General features: G+C 40.4%; 1 protein-coding gene across 1 annotated transcript in view; it reads right to left on the reverse strand.

The window, feature by feature from the left end:
• SLC35G2 (solute carrier family 35 member G2) overlaps positions 1-24902 on the reverse strand; it is a 46906-nt gene extending 22004 nt beyond the window's left edge. The window contains exon 1 of the mRNA XM_043595333.1: positions 24524-24902. The gene's annotated coding sequence lies outside the window, so the exon portion shown is untranslated. The remainder of the gene's footprint in view (positions 1-24523) is intronic.
• Positions 24903-27266: the final 2364 nt, after the last annotated feature.

A 27266-nucleotide genomic window follows, 5' to 3' on the forward strand; every position in this document is an offset into this window, starting at 1 on the left:
TATTTAGCTTCTCTACCTCTGGGTCTGTTTCTGCTGATACGTCTCCCATATTTCTTTAATATTAAATTTCCCAGGCATAACTGGAGGTGTTCTTTAAGTAATGTGTATCTCCTTTTCTTAAATAAACCATTTTCAATCACTGAGGAAGGGTGCTGAAGAAACATGTCTCTCAGCATTTCCAGGCTGAACTTAGCTGCTATGTCTCTGCTTCCCAGTACACACTTCACAGCTTGGCCCAGTCAGGTAAGTCCCACCACCACAAAGTCCCTGCAGTCCCTCATCAGGCTTCCCTGGGCCTGTCAAAACAAGCTTCTGACTCAGAAGCTATTTACCACCATCAGATCTCTACATTAAAAAAAAAATTGTATTCTTATTATAAAAGCAATGTATTTTTATTGTACAAAATTCAGAAATGTGGAAAAGCAAACAAAAAAAATAAAACCACTTGTAATCGCCCAGAGATAATCACTGGTCCTTCCAGGCCTTTTTCTATTTGTGAGCATTTTTTTTTCCAAAAAAAAAAAAAAAAAAAGGCATCAAACACTAACCCCAGTGTTAACTTCCCCCATTCTACTTATCAATACATTGTAAATATTTTTCCATGTCACTAAATATTCTATAACATCATTTTTAATGGCTAGTTAACAAGGGCTTTGAACATAATAAGTCACTCATTAGCTTTCTGAGAGCTAAAAGGCAAATGGGATGACCACTGTCACTGATTCTTTGTGCAGGGATACATCCATAACCATCATGGGAAAAGCCACATACGTGAAAATGAACAGAAAAAATTGTGAAGTTTTCCCACTGAATGTAAGTGAAGAAATAGGTTTTGGTGGCTAGGGGAAAATTGTGAAAGAACAAACAGGAGATAAATCAAGATTACTCATGTTTGCTTCTTTGGTCTCCATTCACAACATCATCTATGGAGAGAAACTAGCTGAGACTAAAAGTAAAATAAAGTGTGTCTTCATTCATATTTTGTGTGTTTATTTAGGATCAACACACTGGTTTTGAAAGGATTTGCAGTAATCATTCAACGAGGGTTAAAGGAAAAATAAAACCACAGGAAATATCAAGCAGAGACACTTCCATACACCTGGGATGCACTCATTTGGATTGTTTGGTCCCGAATATGGCTCTAGATTCTCTAACTACAATGATAGCTATGTTTATTTAGCCCTATCTCTGTGCCAGGCATGTGCTAAGAACTTTATTTCTCAATTAAAGGTAAAAAACAACTCCATGAAGTAGGTATTATAATTTCCATTCTACATATGAAAAAATGGGTTCAGAAAGTTTGGGTGACTTGCCAGTTAGTGAGTGACATAACCAGTTAATGATATGAACAAAATTCAGATCCAGATCTGCCTTCCCAAGCCCTTTCTTCTGTACTACTCTGCAAAGTAACCATCCATGGTGGGCAGAATAATGCCCCACTCACATCCCCACCAAAATGTCCACATCCTAATTCCCAGAAGCTGTGAATACATTACCTTATATGACAAAGGGGAATTAAGGTTGCAAATGGAATTAAGCTTTTAATCAACTGAGTTTAAAATAGGGAGACTAGCCTGGATTATCTGATTGGGCCTAATGTAATCACAAGTGATTAAAAGTGGAAGTCAGAGACAGAAAAATCAGAGATGTGACAACAGAAGCAAGGTCAGAGTGATGCAATGTGAGAACTCAGCCTGCTGTTGCTGGTACTGAAGACAGAAGGGGGTCATAAGCCCAGGAATGTGGACAGCCTCTGAAAAGCAAGGAAATGGATCCTTCCCTAGATCCTCCAGTAAGGAATACACGCTGCCAACACCATGGTTTTAGTCCAGTGATATCCATACTAGACCGCTGACTTACAAAACTGTAACATAATATTCCTGTAGTTTTAAGCCACCAAGTTTGTGGTAATTTGTTATAGCAGCAAACAAAACTCATACAACCATCATTCTGTGAGTGTCTAAAGATCCAATTGTATTCTTAGACAGAAGACCCACACATTTAGTACAAATGTGAACAAAAAAATTGCCTGTATGTAAACCCATGAGTTTTCCTACAAAATAATTTCTGATCTTCTTAAGATCTACAAAACTGTTGGATAAGACTACAAAGTTCTATGGCACAAAAACAGACACATAGACCAATGGAATAGAATAGAAACCCCAGAACTAGACCCACAAACGTATGGCCAACTCATCTTTGACAAAGCAGGAAAGAACATCCAATGGAAAAAAGACAGCCTCTTTAACAAATGGTGCTGGGAGAACTGGACAGCAACATGCAGAAGGTTGAAACTAGACCACTTTCTCACACCATCCACAAAAATAAACTCAAAATGGATAAAGGACCTAAATGTGAGACAGGATACCATCAAAACCTTAGAGGAGAAAGCAGGAAAAGACCTCTCTGACCTCAGCCGTAGCAATCTCTTACTCGACACATCCCCAAAGGCAAGGGAATTAAAAGCAAAAGTGAATTACTGGGACCTTATGAAGATAAAAAGCTTCTGCACAGCAAAGGAAACAACCAACAAAACTAAAAGGCAACCAACGGAATGGGAAAAGATATTCGCAAATGACATATCGGACAAAGGGCTAGTATCCAAAATCTATAAAGAGCTCACCAAACTCCACACCCGAAAAACAAATAACCCAGTGAAGAAATGGGCAGAAAACATGAATAGACACTTCTCTAAAGAAGACATCCGGATGGCCAACAGGCACATGAAAAGATGTTCAGCGTCGCTCCTTATCAGGGAAATACAAATCAAAACCACACTCAGGTATCACCTCACGCCAGTCAGAGTGGCCAAAATGAACAAATCAGGAGACTATAGATGCTGGAGAGGATGTGGAGAAACGGGAACCCTCTTGCACTGTTGGTGGGAATGCAAATTGGTGCAGCCGCTCTGGAAAGCAGTGTGGAGGTTCCTCAGAAAATTAAAAATAGACCTACCCTATGACCCAGCAATAGCACTGCTAGGAATTTATCCAAGGGATACAGGAGTACTGATGCATAGGGCCACTTGTACTCCAATGTTCATAGCAGCACTCTCAACAATAGCCAAATTATGGAAAGAGCCTAAATGTCCATCAACTGATGAATGGATAAAGAAACTGTGGTTTATATACACAATGGAATATTACGTGGCAATGAGAAAAAATGAAATATGGCCTTTTGTAGCAACGTGGATGGAACTGGAGAGTGTGGTGCTAAGTGAAATAAGCCATATAGAGAAAGACAGATACCATATGGTTTCACTCTTATGTGGATCCTGAGAAACTTAACAGGAACCCATGGGGGAGGGGAAGGAAAAAAAAAAAGAGGTTAGAATGGGAGAGAGCCAAAGCATAAGAGACTGTTAAAAACTGAGAACAAACTGAGGGTTGATGGGGGGTGGGAGGGAGGAGAAGGTGGGTGATGGGTATTGAGGAGGGCACCTTTTGGGATGAGCACTGGGTGTTATATGGAAACCAATTTGTCAATAAATTTCATAAAAAAAAGAAAAAAAGTAATAAAGTCAAGGTACTGCTTAAAAAAAAAAAAAAAAGACTACAAAGTTCTAGGTCAAGTGACATGGACAAGATTATTTTGGCCTAAGATAGAAACTACTTGCTGCTTGCTTGCCCCCTGAAATACTGTCTGAAATGTCTTGTTTTTAAGAACCACATCCCTCAGGGCACCTGGGTGGCTCAGTTGGTTTAAGCATCTGACTCTTGATTTTGGCTCAGGTCATGATCTCACAGTTCATGGGATGGAGCCCCATGTTGGGCTCTGCACTGACAGGACGGAGACTGCTTGGGATTCTCTCTCTCCCTCTCTCTTTCTCTCTGCCCCTCCCCAACTTGCATAAATAAATAAATAAATAAATAAATAAACTTAAAATAAATAAATAAACTTAAATAAATAAATAAACTTAAAAAAAAAGAACCACATTCACATGGATCATCTAAAAAAGAGTGAATTGGGGCGCCTGGGTGGCTCAGTCGGTTGAGCGTCCGACTTCAGCTCAGGTCATGATCTCACGGTTTGTGAGTTTGAGCCCCGCGTCGGGCTCTGTGCTGACAGCTCGGGGCCTGAAGCCTCCTTCTGATTCTGTGTCTCCCTCTCTCTCTGCCCCTCCCCCACTCATGCTCTGTCTCTCCCTGTCTCAGAAATAAGTAAACATTACAAAAAATTAAATAAATAAATAAATAAATATTAGAAAAGTGAATTCTAAAACATCTCTTTTTTTAAATTTTTAACAAATCTTTATTTTTGTGAAAGAGAGAGAGGTACACAGAGTGTGAGCAGGGGAGGAACAGAGAGAGAGGGAGACACAGAATCCAAAGCAGGTTCCAGGATCTGAGCTGTCAGCATAGAGCCCAATGCAGGGCTCGAACTCACAAACTGTAAGATCATGGCCTGAGCCAAAGTTGGATGCTTAACTGAATAAGCCGGCCAGGTGCCCCAATTATAAAACATCTCTTAATGGTTGAGCTAACTGGCCTGCTGGATGTAGTTATTAAATGTTGAATCAAAACTTTGGTTGGATGCCATCAAATAGGATTTTAGATTAATAACCAATATTGGAAAACAAGTCTAACCAATTCTGGAGGCAGCAAATCTGCGTTTGAATTATGCCTCTATCATTTTCTACCTGTGCATACATCACCTAATTTTTCTAAACCTCAGTTTCCCCATCTGTAAGATTGGTTGATATTACCGACTTGAAAAGATTATTAATAAGGATTTAATGAAAATATAGATGAAAAGCATCTAGAACAGTTCCTGGCACATAACAGGTGCTCAATAAATACTAGCTTTCTTGCTTCCTATTTGTCAAATACTACGAAGATTTTAACATTAGCATAGAAGAGAGGCTTATTTTCCTCTCTGCTGTTTCTATAGCAAGAAGGTTATTATATACAGGTTATGAATTGCTAGATTAAGAATTTTTTAAGGATAAAATCATGCATTCAGGGAAGTATGCCCGGAGGCCCAGCTTGAAATCTGCTCCTCCTGGGGCGCCTGGGTGGCTCAGTTGGTTAAGCGTCCGACTTCAGCTCAGGTCACGATCTCGCGGTTCGTGAGTTCGAGCCCCGCATCGGGCTCTGGGCTGATGGCTCAGAGCCTGGAGCCTGTTTCTGATTCTGTGTCTCCCTCTCTCTCTGCCCCTCCCCCGTACATGCTCTGTCTCTCTCTGTCCCAAAAATAAATAAACGTTAAAAAAAAAATTTTTTTTTTAAAGAAATCTGCTCCTCCAGCCCTTCTACAGATTTCAGAAACTTCAGATTCCTTGTATTATATCTCTTTCTGATTTAAAGAACTTCTGTTACTTGTAACTAAACCCTGTCTCATACGCATATACATTAGCATACCATGTAATGTTTAAAATTGAATCCCATCAATCAAGGAACCTTTTCTGCCTATTCTGCTCTTAACAATACTTATTTTAATACAGATGCTAATAAAGCATTAATATTTTGAAATTTATGGAAAAGTATTCATTCACACATAATGGTGGTCTAATGAATCAAACACTGAAGATAATGCCTTAAATTATTTTCTTGATGGCATAGGATGATATATAACAGGAATTCATAGCAGACAATTTGTCTACATTTTGATCCTCATGTGGTTATTGTTTGGGGAAAATAGCCTACAATTTACCAAGAAAGCTAGAGTAGATATTTGAAAGAATCAACCAGAATTGGTTGGCAGTCTGGCATAATAAGATTTCCTTGAAGATGGGTAGACAGCACTTTGAGCTGATACTGAAGAAATACATGTCAATTATGGTAAATAAGGACCTAGGGCTGCTAATTACAGGACAGAATCTGAATAACTCCTTCAAGCCATTTTCTACTGGGAACCTTTTAAATTTTATGTGATTAGTTAGATAGCTCTCTGGAAATGCAGTTATCAAGATAATTTGATTTCTTTTAACTCCCTTGCACACTCTATCTACTCTCTCAAACACTTTTTTTTTTTTTTTTTTTTAAGTAGGCTCCACACCCAGCATGGAGCCCAATGTAGGACTTGAACTCACAGCCCTGACATCAAGCCCTGGGATCAAGAGTCAAATGCTTAACCAACTGAACCACCCAGGTGCCCCTCCCCTAAGCATTTCTACTCAAATTCTACTCAGAATTCATCTAGGCCCACCTAGCAAATTCCATGCCAAGGGGCAAATATTAAAATTCACTCAGGGGGCGCCTGGGTGGCTCAGTCGGTTGAGCATCCGACTTCGGCTCAGGTCATGACCTCATCGTCCATGAGTTCAAGCCCCACGTTGGGCTCTGTGCTGTCAGTTCAGAGCCTGGACCCTGCTTCGGATTCTGTGTCTCCCTCTCTCTCTGCCCCTCCCCCGCTCATGCTCTGTCTCTCTCTCTGTCAAAAATAAAAACATTAAAAAAAAATTCACTCAGACCTCTGATTTTTTTTTTCAATGTTTATTTATTTTTGACAGAGAGAGAGAGACAGCACAAGCAGGGGAAGGGCTCTGTGCTGACAGCAGAGAGCCCATTGTGGGGCGTGAACTCACGAACAGTGAGATCATGACCTCAGCTGAAGTCAGATGCTTAACCAAATGAGCTACCCAGGTACCCAGACCTCTGATTTTTATTTATTTATTTTTTTTTTAATTTTTTAACGTTTATTTTATTTTTGAGCTAGAGAGAGACAGAACGTGAGCAGGGGAAGGCCAAAGAGAGAGGGAGACACAGGATCCAAAGCGGGCTCCAGGCTCTGAGCTGTCAGCACAAAGCCCTAAGTGGGGCTTGAACTCACAAACTGTGAGATCATGACCTGAGTCAAAGTTGGACACTTAACTGACTGAACCTCAGGTGCCCCCAGACCTCTGATTTTTAAAGTGCTCTTTCTGAAAAGGCTCAGAGCCACAGAAAAGTTAGAAGCTGCCATTGTATGACTCCACCTCCTCCCACATTCATGCTGGGCAGAACTTGTCAACACATCCCAAGTGTTCTGGATTGTGCACAGCCCAAGGTGGCTCCTTTAATCTGCCGCATCCACTCCCTCAACAGATTCAGGTCCATCTAAAGGGAGCATGCCAAAGTCAGGATCTCCTTTGTGGCCTGGGAGTTCCATGAATAAGAGAGAGAGAGTTCTCATTAATATTTATGTTCCTAGCACACATAACACATTTAATAAATGCTCATAGGGGGAAAAAAAAAAAGGTCAGTCCTGAACTGCATTCTACAACTGCTCCTAGAACTCTGTCCCATCTTGCTATCAGTTCTCACAGTCTCACGGGTCTGCTGCTCATTCTACTTCTGTCCTGATTTTACTTTTTTTTTTAATTTTTAATTTATTATTTTTTTATTTTTTATTTTTCAACATTTATTTATTTTGGGGACAGAGAGAGACAGAGCATGAACAGGGGCGGGTCAGAGAGAGAGGGAGACACAGAATCGGAAACAGGCTCCAGGCTCCAAGCCATCCGCCCAGAGCCTGACGCGGGGCTCGAACTCCCGGACCGCGAGATCGTGACCTGGCTGAAGTCGGACGCTTAACCGACTGCGCCACCGAGGCGCCCCTGTCCTGATTTTACTTTTGAGATCGTCCTCACACTGTTATCTTTGTCATTTAGCTGCAATTTTGACTCTCTGTGTTGGGACACTGGCTCTACATCACTGAGGAATCCTTCCTGGTCTGGGTTGCCCTTGAGTCTATGTTGGCCCCATGCTGGCCCAGAATTGTCAGAAGAACCCAGCAAGGATTCACCTGGGAGAAGGGACAACGTCTCTGCAGAGTTCTTGGGTTGAGAGAACTTTCATTTGTGCTATCTCATTGAAGAGTTTTCAATCTAAAAATAGGAAAGCCCTTGAACCTCATTTTTCATATCTCCTTGTCATTTGAAGCTGATCCTGAACTATCCAGCAAGGAAGAAATAAGGAAATGGCAATATGATCAGATTGAATGAGTGGAGTAAGCATATTCATGGAAAGACTGACATTAAGTATTTGGAATATAAAAGACCAAAAAATTATTGGTGTTACTATTTTTTCCATTTTCAAAATGTTTTGGTGGCTAGAATAAGCTATACTTTGAATTCCCTTAAGGGCAACAAGTATTAATATATTAGACATAGCTTTATGAAATAAGGGTAGTATCTTCCTTTATTTCAAAACACTTCAGTCATCATCTAAATATTTACCAGAAGTTTTATGACATTTTATTAAACTCTGTGTTAAATATGATTGCTTAATTAGTACTTTTCATTTATACTAGCCAGAAGTGATTACCTTCCACATTTTAGATTTTTTGGAGTAAAAAGATACATTTTTTAATGTTTCAAAGTTTTTATTTAAATTTTATTTACTTAACACATAGTATATTCATTTCAGTAGAATTTAGTGATCCATCACTTACATACAACACCCAGTGCTTGTCACAAGTGCCCTCCTTAGTACCCATCACCCATTTAGTCCACCCACCCCCCACTATCCTCCCATCCAGCAACTCTGTTCTAATTTTAGAATGGACTTTAAATTGGCTATAAACTTGAGTATTTCCCATATGATTTGTAGACATGACTATATGGTGGAAACTCTTTAGGTACCCTAAAAGTGTTATTTGGGGGGTTGCTGGGAATGAATTCTGGTCTTTATGTTCACATTATTTACCAGTAAGAAACATCTTGGCTCAAAAATTAGTAGGATATGAAAGTCTTTCATGCTACACATAAGCATCTTGTTCTTGAGGGAAAATAATTTACTTTTAGAGTCTGAGGAATGGCAAACTTGTTGCATTCTGGAATCTGGTATTAGTTCTCTCACCTTGACAGCCCAGCCCTTAGATAAGGCTCAGTTCTGTACTACTAGAGCAATAGCTAGCTTTTGTTTCTATAGCCACTGACTGCACCTCCTGACCCTGATAACCATCTTACAAATGCATCTTCTTGCTGAGAAAAATCAAAGGAAGAAAATCTGGGTGGCTCAGTTAATTGTCCGACTCTTGATTTCAGCTCAGGTCATGATCTTGTGGCTTGTGAGACCAAGCCCAACGTCAGGCTCTGCACTGACAGTCCACAGCCTGCTTGGGATTCTCTCTCTCCTAGCTCTCTGCTCCTCCCCTTCCCCTCAAAATAAGTAAATAAACATTAAAAAACAGAAAGAAAGAAAAATCAAGGGATGAATGTAGAAGAATAAATCCAATTGCCCTGTCACCACTATACTTTGCTGGTGACAGGTCAATGAGGTGACAATTCCTGTGAGGTTCATTCCCTGCAGTGCTAATAAATGTACAACAGCACCAAAATTGCATGACAGCTCACCCATTCCAGGCTAGAAATAGATTTGAGGCACACAGACTCAACGATAAGCTCTTCAGCATGTTAGCTAACATAAGCTCAACAAAGAGATACTTAGGCATGAAAGAAACCTTATTCTGCACTGAAAAGCAGAAGCTGCCCAAGAGGGTATGGGTTAAGGCTGCTTTGATAGGGCTAAGCCAGGCTGAAGCCAGGGGTATAGCAGGATGGGCTGGGGATGAAGGCTGCTTAATTGAACTAGGAAAGGCAGTGGACACTGGATTCCAAAGGGGGCCCGACTGGGAGGAGCAAGGGAGCTGGGAGGAAGTGAGCTAAGGTGTGGGATATGAGAACATAGGAGAGAGACCTGAGGATTTTTCTGGGCTATGTCAGTCTAGGATATATATCCTAGACAGTTTTTTTCCTGGAGAGGAGAAAATTACAGCTAAGAGACTTGGAGATAAGGTCAGGTAAAGAGACAGATTTGATGGGATGGGTGTGGAGTCGGGGCGGGAGACAGAAAGGAGAAATGGGAGAGATGCACCAAACAGGAGGCTTAGCCCAAGTTTGAGCTGGAGACTCAGTGGACAGTTCTAGGGCAGAAAGTTACTGAAGGGATACTCGGGGATTATCAACTGTGCAAGAGCTGCTAGGAATCAACAGCTAGCTCTGGGAGGAACAAGTGAGAAAAGAAAAGAACTAAATAAGCAGAAAGTGGAGGGGAAAAGGGGTGGAAAAGGGGAAGTAGGGAAGGGAGTTATTAATCTGGTGAGAGCTAAGCTAAACATTCTCTCCTGCCATCAGCTTGGAAGCAACTGCACCTGTTGCTGTGTAGGCAAAATCAAGGTGAGGAGCCTGGTTCCTCTATACTCAATTGTGGTTGATGACTTTAGTAGGCTGTAATGAACTATGCACACCAAGAAAGGAAAAAGTTAACTGAGATTGAAAGAAAGCCTTATTTGGCAGTTTTCAAACAAGCAGGTTGATTTGGCTTGTGTGAAGGCAATGATGCCTGATTTGGAGCAGAGCAATTTATGTTGTACCATTTTAAAATCCAGTCTGGCACACTCTGATGAATATGTCGGCTGGCAGCTAAGAACTTGCTGGAATGTAAGAGTCTTTCACCATTTATAATCGACACTTCCCTTTCCAGGGAAGAGCTTTTCTAATCTCTGAAGCAGTGGACCTATCAATTTGCATAAACTATGACATTCTCAGTGAACACTGAGAATTTGAACACTGTGAATTTGAAAGATGAATTTATCCTCTACCACTTACTTTTCTACTGTCTTTAAAAAAAAAAGCAGCATCAGTCTGCAGTGAATCAGCACCTTTAAAAATCACTTGTGCTGAGTAAATCTGTTAAGAGTGGCAGGGAGCCATCCTTAGAAGGGGGAGGGGCAGGAATAAAATGATCCTTTTCTATTTTTGTACATGCCTAAGTGGTTAAACCACCAATTAATTACATTAGATGCTAATTAAATGTAAAACAGATTTTAGGGCTGTTCTGATTTGCTTGTTGAAGTATGATTGCTTGCTTATCCTTCACCTAATTCTCATGAGAAAGTATCAAACAGTCCAGGTGAGTTCAAAGAAGCCTACCAACCCCGCCCCACCCCCCCCACCCCCCCAACCCCCACCACCACAGGACTTGCACCAGTCCCTGAACAAAAAAAAAAAAAAAAGGAACACCAAGGATCAACAGAGTCTACTCTCAAATCCCTCAAATGCTACATACACTACCTGGTCACATTTGCCCTGTTCTTACTGCTGTTTATCCACGAGAAAGCCAAGCCTGAAATCCCTCTTGAGGCTAAGACATATGAAAATGCCAAATGAATCAGATCAAAATTTCACAAATTTGGTTTCATTTAATCATATCTGATTCTGCACACTATAGACATCACTCTATGAAATTACATCAGTCATATATACCATATACTATAATTCATTAAACTCAAATAAGAAAAAACAATTAAGAAATGGGACCAAGGGTGCCTGGCTGGCTCACTCAGAAGAGTGTGTGATTTTTGATCTCGGGGTCATGAGTCTGAGCCCCACATTGGGTGTAGAGATTACTTTTAAAAAGAAAAAGAAAAAGAAAGGGTGGCCAAATGTCATCTTGCTCCAAACCTAACCAAAAATCATATTTTGAGTGAAACCTGACAACACCTGGTTGGTTAAGCTGCATACCTAGATTTATTAAAATCACTCCCTTAAATGTCTATTAGAGAATACACACACATATTTATAATACTACTGCAAAGTTGAAAAGAGACTTTGCAAAGTCTCATCATTAGCAGAGACGCTATATATGAAGGACAAGCATAGTATAATCTATCTCAGTAAGAGTTATTTTTACCAGCAACATGTATCAAAATTTTAAATGTGTGTACTCTTTGACCCAGGAATGCCATTTATAGGAATGTATCCTAAGGAGATAACTAGTGAAATATATAAAGATGGCATGCAAGGATATTCATCATGGCTTTCTTTACACAATAAAAAAAATTGAAAATAGCCTCATTAACCTTTAATGGGGGACTGGCTAAATGAAAACATCAATGCAATATTATGCAATCATCCAAAAAGAGAATATATGCATACCTGATGACATAAAAAAAAACTTCATGTCACATTGCTAGTAAAATAAAAGGCATAAAAAATTATTCATAGTATGATTTTTAAAAATATAAAACAATTTATACTGTGGATGGTAGAACTTCAATTTTTTGGTACTTAATACTTTTTAAAAAATTTTCTAAGTATGTGTTTACTTCAAAACCAGGGTGTAGGGGGATCAAGTTATTTTCATCAGAGGAAAAAAAAATCATTATTCTATATTTCAGTCAGACCAGAATAGTCACCGAGAAAGCCAAATGTAGCTCTTGTGTGTCTGTCTGTACCTTCTGTTGGAAGCAAAACTGTGGATAAACAGTATCACAGAATTTGAATGGATGGTGTCTAGAATACAAACCAAAACAGAAGTGAAACACTACATAAACTTAGGAGGATGCCTTTATCATACATAGTGTTTGAAAGTAATTCATTGTGCACATTTGTGTGTCTATTACCATATTTTCATGGCTAACAAAAAATAATGATGATTCCAAATGGCAACAAATAATATAACTACCATTGGTTTTTTTTTTTTTTTACATAAGTTACCACTCCATAAGTCTTTGTGTTGGGGAAATCTGACCTGAACAGATGGACCTCATGCTGTTTTCTAAAACATAAACAGATTTCTGATCTTCTGGACCAGGAAATGAAGTCAGCACTAAAACAACAGACACTATCATCCATCTCCTAAATTCAATTTCAATTTAAGAAGCTCCTAATAAAAACAATATTTTCCTCTTTAGAAAGTGATAAGTTTCTGTCTTAATGGAATGTGTTCTTGACATAGTAACAAAACATAGTGAGAGATTAGTGGCACTGGAGATAGTGGTTGACTGAACCCTGAACCAAACCAATTTTGGAGAATTCCTTCATTGTGGTTTTTGGCCAGTGGTAGCATTTGGCTGTCTCCACCCTTCATTTTCCAAGTTTCTCACAGAAGGGGCATCCCTGAGGACTGCCACTCTACCTGCTTAAATCTTCATCTCATTAGCTAAAGGGCCCTTTTTCCTTACAATATCTTCACAGGAGCATTTTCACAAATAGATGCCCCTGGAGACTCAAAAAAGGACTCTCTGTCAAGTAATTAGCAGCGTGTCAGAGTTTTTGGGGTTTTTTTCCTGCTCTACCACTTTCCAGCTTTGTGACTTAAGGCTGTGAGGAAGCTGGTGGGGCCAGCAGGAAAGAGTCTGAGGAGGAGTTGGGGCCAAGGAGGTGGCCCATGAGGCCAGGGTATTGGTTATATAACAGGAGAATGAACCAATAATTAACCTGGCTCTGTCTGCTAGGATGGTCTAAAAGTGATGACACCCCAGTGTTAATAACCACACCTAGCACCTAGATCTTGCATTGTCTACTAAAAGGAACCATGGCTTCCTGAAGAAATAGCTTTTGAAATGACTGCAAAGGTTGGGTAAGAAAAGTACAAGATAAGCCTGAAACATCTTACACCAGAAAGTACTCCAAGATTAAAATAAGAGATGTCAAAAGAACCCAAGAACCAGCTTGAGTGAGATTTGAAAGGCCAAATCTCTGACCATTTATTTTAGCATTGAAATCAATAATGACAGTCTGTTATAACCCATTGAATAAAACAGAAATCTACAAATCATGCTGGTGTAAATAAGTGAATTAATAAATAAATAAAAAGGAAGACGAGAAAACTCTTCCTTATATAATAAAATATCAACTAATGAATAAAAAATAAATGTTGGAGGGGCACCTGGGTGGCTCAGCCAGTTAAGCAACTGACTCTCGATTTCAGCTCAGGTCTTGATCTCAGGGTAGTGAGTTCAAGCCCTGCATTGGGCTCCACACTGGGCATGAAGCCTACTTAAAAAAAATAAATAAATAAAATAAAAATTGCAAGTACTGTTTCTACTGAATGCATAGGGCTTTTGCACCATCATACAGTTGAAAAATTATAAGTCAAATCATTTTTAAGTCATGGACCATCTGTATATCCTCTACTGCATCTCCAGTGGACAGACAGCATTGACGCTGTTTGAACACCTACAATGACAGGAAGCTCACTCCTTCCCAAGGCAGCCACCTGGGAGTCATACTGATCGCTAGAAAATTATTTTTTTAACATTGTGTCAGAATCTTTCTCCATATAATTTCCAGAGGCTGTTCCTATGTATTTCCTCTGGGGTCACTGATCAATTCCATCTTCCACATGACAACATTTCAATATCAGGAACTATTTCCTGCCTTCTACCTTCCCTATTGCAAGTCCCCCATTATGAGTTTTCTCCAAACTGAAAACCTCTTTTTTTTTTTTCAATTATTTCATGTGTAACCATGGTTTACAGTCCTCTCACCATCTTAACCACTCTTCTCTGAACATACACCAGGTTTTTATAATCTCTCCTATTCAGGAGACTCTGTTTCTATGGGGGCAGCCTGAGATCACACCAGGGATTCTGGCAGCCTCATGCATTCATATTTATTCCTTCATTCAGTCAATATTTACTGAGTGCCTATGACGTGGAAGGCACTAGTCTGAGACATTATGAGAGATAAGATTAGGAAGACATAAGCTTTCTCTTAAAAATGCACGTTAATTTGGGAGAAACAATATATAGTTACAAATGCCACAAAACAGACACAGAAACTTCTATATACAGTAAAAGGAAGGAACATCAGAGTTAGACCAGAGTCTAACATCAGAGTACTAAAGGACAACGCTAAAGTCATGACAATGCCACACTAGGCCTATTTTGTTTTGGGACAGTAAGAGAATTGATAAAAAGCAGAAGGTTGGGGTTTAAGCTACATTAAAAGAGAAAATTCCAAATTAAGAGAATTATCATACAGATCCAGAAGACACAAAGTGTTTATATAGTCCATTTTGCCATTGAAAACTCTGACAAAAGAATCAAAAATCATTTGTCCAGAGTGATTTAGATGCAGCTCTATAAAGGCAAAATAAACAAATAAATTAGACTACTACAGGCTTATACCAAGTGCTTTACATGTAATGTTTTACTTAATCCCACAAGAACCCTAACAAGGTAGGCACTAATATTATTTGCTCTTAAAAAAAAAAAATTAAGTGAACCTCAGCCAGGTACAGTGACTTGCCCAAGCTTCCAAAGGTGTTAAACATGACATCCAGGCCTCACATCCAAACCCTCAGCTTCCAGCCCAACTTGAGGCCATCAACCCCACAAAGCAATCTCTGGCAAATCTCTAAACACCACCTCACAATGCTCCTGGTGAGTTAATTGGAGAAGCCTCTCAGTAACCAGTTGTTCCTCCCTGTGTTTAAGAATACTTTAGGTGCACCTGGGTAGCTCAGTCGGTTAGGTGTCCGACTTCGGCTCAGGTCGTGATCTCACGGTTTGTGGGTTCGTGCCCCATGTCGGGCTCTGTGCTGCCAGCTCAGAGTCTGGAGCCTGCTTTGGATTCTGTCTCCTTCTCTCTTTGTCCCTCCCCTGCTTGCGCGTTCTCTCTCTCAAAAATTAATAAACATTAAAAAAATTAAAAAAAAAAACACTTTCTACTGGGGGGCACCTGGGCAGCTCAGTTGGTTGAGTATCCAATTCTTGGTTTGGGCTCAGGTCCATGGTCCCATAGTCATGGGATCAAACTCCGTGTTGGGCTCCATGCTCAGCATGGACCCTGCTTGGGATTCCCCCTCTCTCTCTCCCCTCTGCCCCTCTCCCTTGCTCACACTCTCTCTCTCTCAAAAAAAAAAAAATTAAAAAGAAAACACACTTTCTACAGGACTCTGTTAGAGTCCTTGCCGTATGGTATTGCTGTGAGTTGCATATGTAACTTATGAATTATATAATCACCAATAAAGTGTTACTGTTCCAAGAACTCAACAAATGTTGGGAGTCCTCTGGCATAGCTGGCCTGCTTTGCAGAAAGTCACCCTCTTAACAGAGACTTCTAATACTGGATCTGATTAGTTGTGGCGCTGAGCTTTGGTAATCATACTCCTGCAACCTGACTCTATCTTCTATCTCCTAACCCTAATTTAAGGGAATCCAAGAAGTAATGTGAGTATCTGGCTTTGGTTCACCACCACCCTCAGAAGCCTTACCATTGGGATTCTCACTCCCATTTAGAACAATGGCTCAGCTAGAGTTACACAGAGACCAGGGCAAAATAAATGGGAAATCACCTAATATTTCTTCGTTCCTTCAACAAGTTCTTAAAGTTAAAGTCAAAGTTCAGTAAACCTGCTAATATTTTGGGATCTTAGATAAAAGTAAAGAGATACAAACCAAGTGATTTTGATACAGTCAGAAAATGATTAAATGAACTTTAGTAAAGATGACAGGTATATGAATTAAGTTCCTATACAATCTTAACTATGAAATAGTGTTAAGTGCCCATTGATCACATACAATTCTATTACAGCAATGACTGTAAGAGAAACCAAAATTAATAAACAATCTAACCTGTGTAATGGTATATAAGCCAAAATTTTAAAATTATATATGTATTTTAAAATTTATAGGGCAAAATAAACTTTTGGTCCTCAGAAGAAAAAAAAAAAACTGTGACCTCAACTTATCTCTGACATTTCCTACCAAATAGAAGGCTATTTCCTGTGTCTAGACTAGAAGGTAGATGGATGAAAAGTAAGAAAGGAGAGATACTAGAGTGATCATCATTTTCCTTTCCATACCTAAGCCAGGAGCCAGCAGACAGTGACTGTTGATGTAACACTTTAGTTACTTGGAGAATCATTACTAAGGGCAGGATGGAAAAAAAAAATGTGTGGTGATAATAAGGGTACTTTGCCTGATTTTACAATCAAAATAATGCAGGAGAAACATGAAATAAGAAGGAAGATATAGTAGTGGCCCATAACATCCTGGAACTATGATTTATCAGAGTGTTTAAGAAATACCATCCATAGTGCAAGGTGGCCTCAGCAAGGAAGATGAAACAAGACTCTCACTGCCAATGAAGTGCTTAAAAGCATTCAGGGGCACCTGTGTGGTTCAGTCAGTTCAGCGTCCAACTCTTGATTTCCTTTGGCTTGGGTTATGATCTCACAGTTTCATGGGTTTGAGCCTGGAGCCTGTTTGGGATTCTCCTTCTTTATCTGCCTCTCCCCTGCTCGGGCTCTCTCTGTGTCTCTCAAAATAAATACATGAATGAATGAATGAATGAATAAATAAATAAATAAATAAATAAAATAAACGTGAAAAGGGGTGCCTGGGTGGCTCAGTCAGTTAAGTGTCCAACTTCAGCTCAGGTCATGATCTCATAGCTCCTGAGTTTGAGCCCTAAGTCAGGCTCTGTGCCGACAGCTCAGACCCTGGAGCCTGCTTTGGATTCTGTGTCTCCCTCTCTCTGCCCCTCCCCCACTCACACTCTGTCTCTCAAGAAATAAATAAAAACATTAAAAAACTTTTAATAAAAAATTAAAAATGTATTATAAAAAGATAAGCTTAAAAAAAGTGTTCAGAGGGGCGCCTGGGTGGCGCAGTCGGTTAAGCGTCGGACTTCAGCCAGGTCACGATCTCGCGGTCCGTGAGTTCGAGCCCCGCGTCAGGCTCTGGGCTGATGGCCCAGAGCCTGGAGCCTGTTTCCGATTCTGTGTCTCCCTCTCTCTCTGCCCCTTCCCCGTTCATGCTCTGTCTCTCTCTGTCCCAAAAATAAATAAACGTTGAAAAAAAAAAATTAAAAAAAAAAAAGTGTTCAGAATAAAAGGCTTGGTTCATTAGAGTATGATTAATGACATCATCTTTTCGTCACCAACAAATTCCAATGCCAAACTGGAAAATTATATTTCTACTCAGGTCACCAGGAGGCAAAGACTCTTCAAGCATCTAATAATCGGGGGTGGGAGGTGTGTCTAATCCTCATGATAACCACAAACTGTCAGATTGCTAGATAGGTCAACAACTGCTGAGATTAGCTAGGTCTGAAGCATGGATAGCAAAGCTATTCAAGTTAAAAGGTAGTGGAGAATTCAGCTATTCACACCTGAATTAAAATATTGTGAACCTTACAAAAACTCCAATCAAACTTAAATTTAATAATTGAATTATTTACATCTTTACATTTTCTCATTAATTTTGTGTCTTTGAAAAGACTCTAATTTATGTAAAAATATGGAAAAAGGTATGATTAATCAACCTCCCTGCCAGTCTCCCAAATACTATTTTCTCTTGTGACTGAATTCACTAACTCCCATTTCTATTAGGTAAAGCAAAAATGTTAACCATATTAGTTAAATGAAACCAGTGTGTGACCATTGCCCCTCTTCAGGTCATTTGGCCCCTCTACTTACAACTACCCACCTCTTGGCTGCAGCCGATTGATAGATCTACCAACACAAATAAACAAAACTTAATAAATCCTATTTAGAAACAGAATTGATGATATCTAAATATAATATGGTTCTAAGTTCTACTCCTTTGAAAATTTAATTGTGCTCTTTCCCTCACCAGAGAATATTTTTATAATCTTGGGTTGGGGAACTAGAATAGTGTTCTCAGTGTAACACCAAGGTGAAAAATCACAAAGAAAAAATGGACTGGTTTGACTCCATGAAAATTTAAATCATCTATAAAAAAAAAAACATACAAAAATGTAAATGACTAATTAAAAACAACAATAGCAACAAAGGGTTAACATCTTTCATACAAGATGGGCTCTTAAAAACTCAAAAAAAATTGCACAAAGCCCATGAATAGGCAATTCACACAAAAAAATACACATAACCAATAGACATATGGAAAGATGCATATATGCACATTTCTATAAAAGAAAAACAAGAATTTAAAAAAGAGTGAGATACCTGTTTTGCCTCTTAGGTGAGGAAAACAGGAAAAGCTGATTATCTCTGGCGTGAATGAAGAATCTAGAACATCATGCACTATTTTTTGCAGGGCAAATTGTTATAAGAATTTTGGAGAATAGACAATATGCACCAAAATGTTAATTTTGCACCAAAAGTATTAATTCTCTAGCCTATAAATTTCATTTAAGAATTTATCCTAAGGAAGGAATATCATTACACAGATGTATATTAAAAGAATATTCAATATGGCATTGTTTATATTATGCAAAAGTTGTAAATAATCTGAACTTAAATAGGATGTTGATTAATTCAATACTTACATGTATCAGATAAGAACATATCTATAGCTGTGTGGAAAAAATACCAGAAAAATACATAGTGTATGATTCTATTTATGATACACCAAATTTAACATGCACATTTTTTCACATTCGTAAAATTAAAATGCATCTTACAATTGACAGCATCTTGGGGCGCCTGAGTGGTTCAGTGGCTTAAGCGTCTGACTTCGTCTAGGTCATGATTTCCCAGTTCATGAGTTCAAGCCCTGCGTCAGGCTCTGTATCGACAGCACAGAGCCTGAGCATGCTTTGGATTCTGTGTCTCCCTCTCTCTCTGCCCCTCCCCCACTCATGCTCTGTCTCTCTCTCTCTCTCTTTCTCAAAGACAAATAAACATTAGGGCACCTGGGTGGCTCAGTTGGTTAGGTGTCCAACTTCGGCTCAGGTCTGATCTCACAGCTCGTGAGTTCAAGCCCCACATCGGGCTCTGTGCTGACAGCTCAAAGCCTGGATTCTGCTTCGGATTCTGTGTCTCCCTCTCTCTGTCCCTCCCCTGCTCAAACTCTGTCTCTCTCTCTCAAAAATAAATAAACATTCAAAATAAATGTAATTAAAAAAAAAACAATTGACAACATCTTACATTCAATGAAATGTATCATTATTTATAAATTTAATAATCTGGAAGTCTTTATTCCAAACCGATATGCATAGTTACCTGTGGAGAATGTCTTACTAGAGGGTTTTATTTTCTATTCTGATGTTGATCTCATTTTTTATAATCAGCTACATCTTAGGATTTATTCCATAATAACCATAAAATTATTCCCATTTTGCTGTTCTAAAAGGTTTTTAAATCCCAGGAAAAAAATAATACAGAATAGCTCATCAATGCTCCAATAACCGATCTTTTGTTTTTTGGAAAAAGTTATTTTGATCCATGACAGATACCAAAAAATAGTATTTTTTTTTTAATTTTTTAAGGTATTTGGCCAAACTTATGTGTGCACATTCTTATGAATTTCAATGACATCAATTCTTAATTTGGCTAAAAAGTAGACTTTGTCATATTTTCCTTCTTATACAAATAACAAAATACAAAAAGAATAGCTCCTTTTTAAAAAGATTGCATACTAACAGTTTAAAAATACTACAGGGGCGCCTGGGGGGTTCAGTCAGTTAAGCATCAGACTTTGGGTCAGGTCATGATCTCATGGTTTGTGAGTTCTGTGCTGACAGCTCAGAGCCTGCAGTCTGCTTTGGATTCTGTGTCTCTCTCCTCCTCACCCACTAGTGCTCTATCTTTGTCTGTCTCTCAAAAATAAATAAACATTTATTTATTTATTTATTTATTTATTTTTATTTTAATGTTTATTCTTGAGAGAGAGAGAAAGAGACAGAGAGAGCATAAGCAGGGGAGGGACAGAGAGAGAGGGACACACAGAGTCCGAAGCAGGCTCCAGTTTCTGAGCTGTTAGCACAGAGCCTGACGCGGGGCTCGAACTCACAAGCTGTGAGATCATGACCCGAGCCAAAGTTGGACACTTAACCAACTGAGCCACCCAGGCGCCCCCTAAAAAATAAATAAACATTAAAAAAAAATGTTTTTAAATACTACAGACTAGGGGCAGAAGCGTCTGACTCTTGATTTCATTCAGCTCAGGTCATGATCCCAGGGTTGTGGGATTCTCTCTCAATAGGGCCCCTGGGAGGCTCAGCTGGTTAAGCGTCTGTCGATTTCGGCTTAGGTCATGATTTCATGGTTCATTAGTATGAGCCCCGAACTGGACTCTGCGCTGACAGCCTGTTTGGGATTCTCTCTCTCCCTCTATCTGCAACCCTGCCCCTCTCAAAATAAATAAACTTAAAAAAAAAAAAAGAAAAGATTCTCTCTCTCTCTTCCCCCTTTGGCCCTCTGCCTGGCTTGCTCTCTCGGTCTCTCTCTCTCAAATAGTAATAATAATAATAATCATACAGGCTAAAAAAGCATTTTAAGGAAAAACACTTTCATTAAGTATCTAGAAATTAAATACATCATGTTAAAGAGCTCAAACTGAGTAATATGTTACTCGTCATAGAGGACATGTGCATATGTGAGTTAAAAATAAAGAACTACTTTTTTTTTAATTTTTTTTTTTTAGCGTTTATTTATTTTTGAGACAGAGAGAGACAAAGCATGAATGGGGGAGGGCCAGAGAGAGGGAGACACAGAATCTGAAACAGGCTCCAGGCTCTGAGCTGTCAGCACAGAGCCCGACGCGGGGCTCGAACTCACGGACCGCGAGATCATGACCTGGGCCGAAGTCGGCCGCTTAACCGACTGAGCCCCCAGGCGCCGCAGAACTACTTCTTACAAAGCAATCGTCAATAGAATTTTACATTTAGCAATGAATTTACTAAAAAGGAAGTATAACCTAGAGTCTAAAATATAATCTTTTATAAAACCATAAAATATGGCAGATTATCTTTTAATACAGAAAAGTGAAATACTGATATAAATGCCAGAAATTAAAAGAAAATAATATATATACATATAGTGTATATATAGTGTATATATATATGACTACATAAAAATTAAAATTTTCTATGGCAGCTTAAATACCATAAACAAAGTTTAAAAATAAAAAACCAAGAAAAATTTGCAACATATGTAACAAAGTCCTCATTATACAAAGAGCTCCTACAAACAAGAAAAAATACAAGCACACCAATAGAAAAATAAGGCGGGAAACTCACAGAAGAAACAATAAGCATGACCTATACAAACATATGGAAAATATGTTCTTTTTGGCCTATCCAATTGGAAAATACTTTTAAAAGATTGATAAAACCTAATAACCTAATTTTGGTGATAGTGTGAGGATACCAACATTCTAATTCAGTATTTATAGTGATATACACTAATACACACTTTCTGTAGCACAATCTGGAAATAGTGTTCTTCCAATACATATTTCATGAATACTTATATATCTAGCATTGTTGTAGATGCTGAGAACATGATAAAGAATGAAACAGACAAAAGAGGAGACAGGAAATTACTGAACAAATAAATGAACAAATCAATCTGTTTAAAATGTACCTACCCATTGAACTGACAATTTCACTTCTAGGAATTTGTTCTAAGAGTAGAACAAAACAAGTGCACAAATGTTTGACCAAATATGTTATTTGCAGAGGTGCCTGAGTAGCTCAGTCAGTTAAGCATCTGACTCTTGATTTTGGCTCGGGTCATGATCTCATCATAGTCCAGCCCAGTGGGTGTCAGGCTCTGTGCTGGGCCTGGTGCCTGCCTAAGATTCTTTCTTTCCTTCTCCCTGTACTTCTCCCCACTTGTGCTTTCTCTCTCTAAAAAAAGAAAGAAAAGAAAGAAAGAAAGAAAGAAAGAAAGAAAGAAAGAAAGAAAGAAGTAAAAACAAATATGTTATTTGCAGAGCTGTCTGTAATAGCAGAAAACTGGAAATACATAAATATTCATAATTATGGCATTGTTTAAATCAATAAATTATGTTCTATCCACATAGTGCAATATTATGCAACCCTTAAGAATGATGACCTAGTTTTTATACGTATTGTTTTGAAAGATATTGGTGATAAATTTTATAATGCAAATGCAACCAACAGAAGATTGATCTATTTAAAATGCATGTATGTTCACCTAAAAGAAAATCTGTTTACAGTGGTTTTCTGTGGTTTCTCTGGTTTTATGCATTCCTCTACTACCTAAATATCTTACAATAAGCATACATTTTATGAGAGAAAAATCATAGATATTGATGTTTTAAAAAATACATTATATAATCTTTATTGAGTCCACAAAGTATATACCACCAATATATTTGAAATTGTCAGCATTATGACACATCTTAGTCATATTTTCTTCAGATTACAGCTTTCCGTAAGATGTTATCTAGCTATTGTTCTCTATTAAATTTTTCATTAATTCTTTTTTTAAACTTCCCTTAAGAACATTTTTTGTATATCAACTTTACATCTTTTTAGACTATCTTTGTTTCAAATTAAAATATGCATAAACACTTAATTGCTCAGCATAATACCAAAAACTTTAATCCACAGGCTCTGTACTTTGGAACAGATGATTATGAAAATGGTTCTGCAGAGTTGAGAAACACCAGAGGTGTCAGAAAATAAAGATGGATTACAAAAAAGCTCTGGAAAAAAGTGTAACTTGCAGCGTGCGATGGCATTGAAAACAGTAAGTGTATTTACATGTGCATTGTATTTGCGTGCATATACACATACTTGAATCCTACAGATGCATACGTGAGAGTTCATGTTTAAGGTTGCCGTGAGTACTTGCATGTAAGTAATCAAACCTGTTACACAAATGCTTTATCTGCATCCACAAAAGGGAGCTACATTTGCCTTCACCTTATCTTCAGGAAACCAGCATTTAACCCATCTACAAAGGGATTCAGTGTCGGCCAGGCTCCACTCTGGCAACTGCTTTGGAGATGGGCTATTTTTGGCAAAGGTGCAGAGTACAAGGGTACAGGAAGCCCTAGCCCGAGAAGTGAGCCAACGAAGGCGCTTGAGGCACTTACTTCAGCACCAAGGACACGGGCAACGCCAATCAAAGTCCTTTAAGGCCGAATTGCCAGCGGAAACCGCCTCTCTCCAGTCGCCCCCAGCCCACTCCGCCCAGTGCGTCACTATCTCCGGACCCTCAATCGTCACCCGGAGGCAGTCTTTCCGTCTCGCTCTTCGCCAAACCCCGCGAAAGCCTGGATGGAGATGCAGGGCCCCACTCGCCCCAACACGAGTCTCCTTCCGGCTGGACCGCGCGACCCTTCCATCCTCTTCCTCCTCTCAAAAGAGGCCAAACGGGCGCAGTGTGGAAATTCTTCAGCGCCCAGAGGCCGGTCAGGGAGGGTTCGTGGTTCCCTCCCCGGAGCTGAGGAAGCTGAATGGACTTGCCCTGCTCCTCTAGCCAGCACACCTGGCCATAGCCCGCCCTTCCTCCAACTACTCCTTGCCTTCGCCTTTCGTTGTGGAAAAATTTCTACAAGCCATCTATTCTCCACGAAAATGTCAACCCATATGGACTGGCATTCCAGAATCACACACATAAGAGAAGAAAGAAAACTACCAATTCTTGGCTGTTTCTAAAACCGTTCAGCATTTTTTAAAGTTTGGGTTTGAAACTGATCTCATGACGCCACAAGGACTCACTTGGGTGGGCTCCTGGGCCAGAGGAAAGCAACTACCCTAGCCTTTATCATGGAGGTTGTGGAAGGGCCCAATAGGTGCGACGGTGGCAGAACACGGGGGGCTCAGGGGCCCTAGCTGACGCTGACCCCGGCTGACCCGGTGTCCCGGTTCTCCAGGAGAGCAGTGAGGGGACCGCGGCCTTTCTGACGTCCAACAGAGCCCCATACGAAGGTTGTGAAGGAGGGCGGGGTGCCTCGCCCTGGGCCCCGCCCAACCCCAAAAGAGGGGCTCTGCCCCCTAGGTACCATGGCTAAAAGTGGGTGTATGGGGTTCGGGGTCGGCTCTCACTCCTTTCGGGTGGGGCGGCCTGGCAGGCAGCGTCAAGGTGCAAATCTGCCGCTGCCGCCTGGCTCCGGGCCCGGTTACCTTCGTTTCACTGCGAAGAAGGGGCGCGCGGCGCTCCGGCCCGGGATGCCCGCTACCGCGCGCCTAGTCCAGCCTCTAGGACGGCTGTGTCCGCCGTGCGCTTCGCCAGGAAAAAACGTGGCCAGGGCCGCTGAGGCCGCCAGGCGGGGCGTGGAGAGGGGCGCCGCGGTGCGGACACTGCGCCTGCGCTCTCTGCTGCCCACTCCCCCGCCCCCAACGCGGCCAGGGCCCGAGCTGAAGACCGCCGGGACGCCCAGGATTTGTGCCTGAGCTGCGCGACTTCCCCTACCCGCGCGATGGGAGGGTCCAAGGCGCCGGGAAACTGCCTGCCCCGGACCCCTTTAGCCCACGCCCTTGGAGACGGCAGGATTGAAGCAATCGCTCGTCAGCTGGGATGACGTGGTCTTCTGGAAGGGGGCAGGGAGGCAGCCTCGGTCCATTTCCACCCATCTGTTTGTGTTTAAAAGTAGCTAGTCGTTGCCTCGGTATTTAAAAATATGTCTAGCATCGGTAAATCGTGGTCGGGAAAGGGCTTTGGGCATCCCTGAGTCCACCTGGCATTCTACCGATGAGATCTCTGACATAAGGGTCTTGACACTGCTGAGCTGGTTCCTGGACTCACGTTTATACACCCCATCCCGTGCGAAATGAATATAGTCTCTTGGAAACAGACCTAATCATAAAAGCAATGGTCTAGATGGGTCAAGAGGACAGGCAGGAAGGCGGTTACTACCCTAGGCCAGGCAAGAAAGAATGTGGACTGAACCAAGGTGCTAGCTGTGGGAAAACACAGAACGTGACTACTGGTTTTTCTTCTGTCTCCCCAGATCCACTCTCCATCCTGCTCTGTGACTCAGGGCTGACCTTTATGAACTACATCAGTTGTTGTTCAATAGCTTTCACTTGGTCTTGGCCAATGGGAGGCATCTGCGGGACATCACAGGGCAGGATAGTATTCAGGACAGCTCCCCATTTCCCCAGAGAGCCCTTCTGTTAGCAGTGGCTGTATTCTTTATCTGAAAGCCATTACTCCAATCCTGTGGCCCTCTCCTACAGTTCTCTCTGGATCTGGTTATCACTCACTGCCCCTGCCCCTTCAGGAATGGGGCTAGTAATAGCTCACAGAGGTTTCCTTTAACCTTTCCCACACCTTTAAAAGTCCCTTCCTTAGGGGCGTCTGGGTGGCTCAGTTGGTTAAGCGACCGATTTAGGCTCAGGTCATGATCTTGCAGTTTGTGAGTTTGAGTCCTGTGTCGGTCTCTGTGCTGACAGCTCAGAGCCCGGAGCCTACTTCAGACTCTGTTCTCCCCCTCTCTCTACCCCTCCCCTGCTCACGCTCTGTGTCTGTCTCTCAATAATAAATAAACGTTAAAAAATTTTTTTTTAAAGTCCCTTCCTTAAATTCTCAACTACCCATGGGTGTGGCATGACATCTTTTTCTTACCATTCCAGGGCACTATAATTGATTTTATACTTCACTGTGGTTGGGAAGATTCATGAGAAAACAAAACAAAACAAAAACAAAAAAAAATGTTAAAGAAAAATGTGTTTTTTAAAAGGTGAGATGTCTCCCGCAGTCATCTTGACAGTTTTTTGGGCTCCAGGCAGCCATCATGCTAGGTGGTCTCCCCAATGGGTCCCCCAGTGTGAGGGCACCAAAGACAATTTGACTAGACCCAAGAAAGGAATTCAGACCACTCATAACCAATGTGTTCATGAAGAAGCTGGGGATCATCTGACTGTCCAGCATAATAGAACTTTTGGATGCCTCTTGATGTGAAGAGACAATCCAGATCTTTATGGAGCAAGTGCTGGTGCTCTCCCAACTGCAGCTGAGTTGCTTTTGAATGAGTCAATATTCTTAGGACACTTAAAAGAGTCCTGGGCACAGTGTCTGAAAAATGTGTTTATGAAGGAGCTGCTGAGTGAGGCAATTGTCAATGAGAGTATCTGGCTGTTTCTGTAGAAAACCCAAAGAATGCTCCCAAAGAGGGGAGAAATAAAAAGCAATAGAGTAACAGTCATTACATTGCCCCTAGCACTCCATATCAGGTTGGTCTAAATCCAGGGCCTGATCATTTCTCTGGCTTTTAAAAGCAATCAAATTGGTTTAACTAGTTTCCTTCCCCCACTCCCCTTCAAAAAACACAGACAAAACAAAAAAGGCACTATTGTTGCAAAACTTACCCAAAGAGAAAGAACCCCAGGAGTAGCTGTTTGCAAACATAATTAACATCCAAGTAAACACACTATTTGTACTGAATATAAATGACACCAGAATAGAAAATTTAACATGTATTTTCAGCCTTTCACCCTTTCAAAGAGAAAGGATCCTTTGTTGTTCAGAAAACAGCTTGGACATTAATTGCACTGATCTAGATAAGGAGAAGAGGTACAAAAGCAAAGAAGCCTCAGAAGGCTAGACCAATCTACAAAACTCAGCTAGATTTTATGTTTCTCTTGGAAGAAGGGGAAGGGAGGAAAAGAGCCAGGAAAGTTTTGAGTCTTGGAGTGAGAAAAACGAGGATGTAGAGTGAGCCAAGTTTAGGAGAGAAGATTTCTGAGAGATTTGAGAGGGTAAAACTAGGTATTTAAAATAGCTGCCTTTCCAAGGGAATTAAAAGCAAAAGTGAATTACTGGGACCTTATGAAGATAAAAAGCTTCTGCACAGCAAAGGAAACAACCAACAAAACTAAAAGGCAACCAACGGAATGGGAAAAGATATTCGCAAATGACATATCG

This window comes from Prionailurus bengalensis, chromosome C2 (assembly GCF_016509475.1).
Source record: "Prionailurus bengalensis isolate Pbe53 chromosome C2, Fcat_Pben_1.1_paternal_pri, whole genome shotgun sequence".
Lineage (NCBI taxonomy): Eukaryota > Metazoa > Chordata > Mammalia > Carnivora > Felidae > Prionailurus > Prionailurus bengalensis.